Consider the following 3967-nt stretch of genomic DNA (forward strand, 5'->3'; position numbering starts at 1 on the left):
GTGATAAGATCGAGGGCCCTATGATTTTGAAGGGCAACTTGTGCCAGGGAAGTCAGCTGGCATTGCAAGGATGCAAGGCTACTGGCCATGGATTCTATAACTTGTTGTAGTTGGGAGTTGAATTCCTTAGAGGTATAGAGAGTATGTCCCAGGGCCCCTGCAGAAAGGCTGGCAGAGGCAGTAAATCCTATCCTGATTACAAAAGGGATGAATACCCCCCTCTTAATACATGGGCGGAGTAGCCAGGCGAACTCCCCTGGCAAATACATGGTCAATTGGGGTACAATAGTAATTAATACACAGGGTCCTGGAGAGGAAATAGTGATCTGTTGATACAAGAATTCATTGCACCAGAAAGACATAAGGGGGGGGCATTGAGAGATGAACTGACAGAGTGATTACTGTAACATACAAAGGAGAGGGGAGTGTGGTGGTAGTGATATAGCAAAGGGAGATATTTTGAGTAGGATTATAAAGTAAAGGGATAGAAGACATGGGGGGAGAAGGCGCAGTGCCAGCGGTAATGATGTTAGGTGCAGAAGAATAGTTAACAGGGACAGCGGCAAGTAAGGGGCGAACCAAAGAGGCACACAACAAGCACAATGAAGCATTGATATTAGAAAGGTTTAACAACTTTAAGGCAAAATTTAGATAATTGGGCCAAAGGGTAAGATTAAAGGTGGAATTTGTATGTATGGCAGACTGAAGTTTAGTCTCACTCATAATGATAATCTGTCTTGTTTGTTTATCAGTGGTAGCAGGGACCAGTTGGTGGGAAATAAATAAAGACCCCACCGGGAGTGAGGAGTACCCATCATTATTAATTTTTCCTCTAACTCCATTTTGCCACCTGACATCCCAAGGGTCATCTATACGAATTGTGAATCGACCATCGTCATAATTCAATATGCCATTTTTGCTGTAAGCATCATGAAGGCAGTAAGCCCAATATCTACATCTGCCATATATGGTTCTAGCTGTGAGACAACTGCCTCTATTATCATAAGTGAAACATGCATAAGGTCTCAATTTAGAGGATAAAATAGACGGGGTGATTGGAATGACAACGGTTTTTTGGCAACCCTCCACTGGACAGAGGACAGAGCCAGTGGTTTGGATGTTATCATCAGAGTGTATGTCTCCCTCTTTAACCTGGAATTCCCACTGTAACACCATCTACGACCAAACGGGACCAATCAGGAGGAGCAGGATGCAACAAGCAGAGGCCATTGTGGTCTGGCTGGGCTGTAAAAGAGAACAGAAAGAAAAGAAAAATGTTTCTCAGTGAGCCTCATTCTCCCTGAAACATTGGTTAACATCTACCTGCTTTACTAAGCATTCAGGCAACCAGCGGGCTGCATCATGTTGCTGTAAATAAATGCAGACAGATCCTCTTCCCCATATTAATACTGGGCCTGGGCCATGCCATGAATTATCCAGGGGGTCCTTCCATTTAACCATGGCATATCATCTCTTAGATTCCGGACGCCAGAAGTGATCTGCAGCCGACTTACCATGAGCATCTAAATTTAAAAAAATTTAAAATAGGAGTATATGGTTTACTAAATTCCTGGGGGATCCCCTGATGGGGTACCATTCCCCCTTATTTACTTTATTTAATGTATTTTTTATAAGTAGATGAGCTCTTTTAACTATGCCCTGGCCCTGTGGGTTGTAAGGTATTCCTGTCATATGTTTTATCTGCAAGGTGTTGTAGAAATTTTGAAAAGCTTGAGATACATATCCAGGACCATTATCCATTTTAATATGTTTTAGGGTACCCATAGTAGAGAAGCAGTGGAGCAAGTGAGCAATAACATGTTTAGTAGCTTCCCCTGTTTGTAATGAAGCACAGAGCAGTCCACTGAAAGTATCAATGCAAACATGAACATATTTAAATTTGCCAAATTCATTATAATGAGATACATCCATTTGCCAAAGCATGTTAGGAACAAGTCCTCTAGAATTGACTCCTAGATGGGGAACAGGAAGGAAAGTGACACAAGTCTTACATTCTTTAACTATTTGTCTAGCTTGTTCTCTGGTGAGTCTAAACATTAACTGCAAGGAAACCACATTAAGATGGTGTAACTCATGAGCTTGTTGAGCTTGAGTAATGTTAGAAGGAGTAGCAATAGCAACAAGTTTGGTGACTGCATCGGTGACCTGATTGCCGGCCGTTAAAGGCCCTGGAAGGTTAGAGTGTGCCCGTATGTGCCCTGAAAAGAAGGGGGCTCTCCTTTGGCAGATGAGGTATTGGAAGTGACGAAAAAGATCTGCAGCTTCAGAAATATGTCCAATTATAGGAACAGTTTCTAAAAGAGGTATAGCATGAGAGATATACGCACTGTCAGTGTGTATATTAAGGGGTGTATCAGGGAACACAGAGAAAACTGATATGATGGCAGACAGTTCCACCAGTTGTGCAGAGGTTTTATTAGTTTGAAATTGTACAACCTGATCATTCCAAGTGTAGGCTGCCGTTTCATTGGAAGAACCATCCATAAAAACCAACTAGGCAGTAGGTAAAGGCTGCAGGCTAGTAATGCATGGAAAAATGAAGGTATGCAGATTGCAAAATTGAATAAGCTTGTCAGGTGGGTAATGTTTATCTAAAAAGTATGCAGATTACAAAATTGAATAAGCCTGTCAGGTGGGTAATGGTTATCTAAAACCCCAGGAAAATTAGCACAAGCTATTAGCCAAGTTTCTGAGTTCTGAAGTAACCAGTTAATGTGATCCTTGGTATAAGGTTGTACAATATGAAGAGGTTCCATACCAAAATATTTATGACTGTGGTCCCGACCAATAATCATTAAGACAGCCACTGTGTCATAATATGGAAGCAATACCCTTTTTGGGGAGGCAGGTAAATGTATCCACATAATAGGATGATCAGGCCCCTGCCAAAGAAGACGTGTAGGGTGAGTATTAAAAATCACAAGCCATAAGGGCTTGTGACAATCTATATTGGTAACAAACTGGTTAGCAATTGCTTCCTCAATTCTATGTATGGTGACTCTGGCCTCCTCAGTAAGGTTTCCAGGTGAGGTTGGATTTGCATCCCCTTTAGGGATGTCAAAGAGGGGCTTTAAGTCCCCAGTGTTCAACTTTAAATAAGGACATAGCCAATTAATATCACCTAATAGTTTTTGGAAATCATTTAAGGTTTGTAGTTTATCAAGTCTAAGGATAGCCTTTTGATTAGTTACTTTTTGCCCATTAATCTGAAAACCCAAATAAGAGTAGGGATCCTGTGTTTGTACTTTTTCAGGTGCTATATATAAACCTGCATCCAATAAGTCAGATTTTAACTGACGTATTTTGAAGAGCTGCGGCTACAAACTTCAGACAAAGGGTAGGGCTATTGGCCATTCCTTGAGGAAAAACCTTCCACTGGTATCTCTTCATAGGTTCTTTAAAATTAATAGAAGGAAGACTAAAGGCAAAACATTTGCGATCCTCAGGATATAAGGGAATAGTGAAAAAACAATCCTTAAGGTCTACTATTATCTTAAAGTATCCTTGTGGTATCTCCATTTTCCTGACTTCTTCTTAATAACAAATATGGGTGTATTCCACGGAGAACAAGTTTCTTTAATGTGCCCTGCCTCAAGTTGTTCCTGCGCCAAATGAGTGGTTGCTGCCAACTTCTCTGCTGTAAGCAGCCATTGAGCTACTTAATAACAAATATGGGTGTATTCCACAGAGAACAAGTTTCTTTAATGTGCCCTGCCTCAAGTTGTTCCTGCACCAAATGAGTGGTTGCTGCCAACTTCTCTGCTGTAAGCAGCCATTGAGCTACCCAAACCAGGTCATCTGATAACCAGGTTATATGATCCACATAGTTTGAGGGTGCAGGGCCATCAATGGCCACCATTATAAATTTCCCAGACCTCGCTTATCATTTTGACCTGTGCTTGCTAAGGGTGACACCCTTCCATTTTCTTTCTTCCCTAATCCTTTG

Source organism: Nannospalax galili, unplaced genomic scaffold, assembly GCF_000622305.1.
Source record: "Nannospalax galili isolate Female #2095 unplaced genomic scaffold, S.galili_v1.0 scaffold929, whole genome shotgun sequence".
Taxonomy (NCBI): Eukaryota; Metazoa; Chordata; class Mammalia; order Rodentia; family Spalacidae; genus Nannospalax; species Nannospalax galili.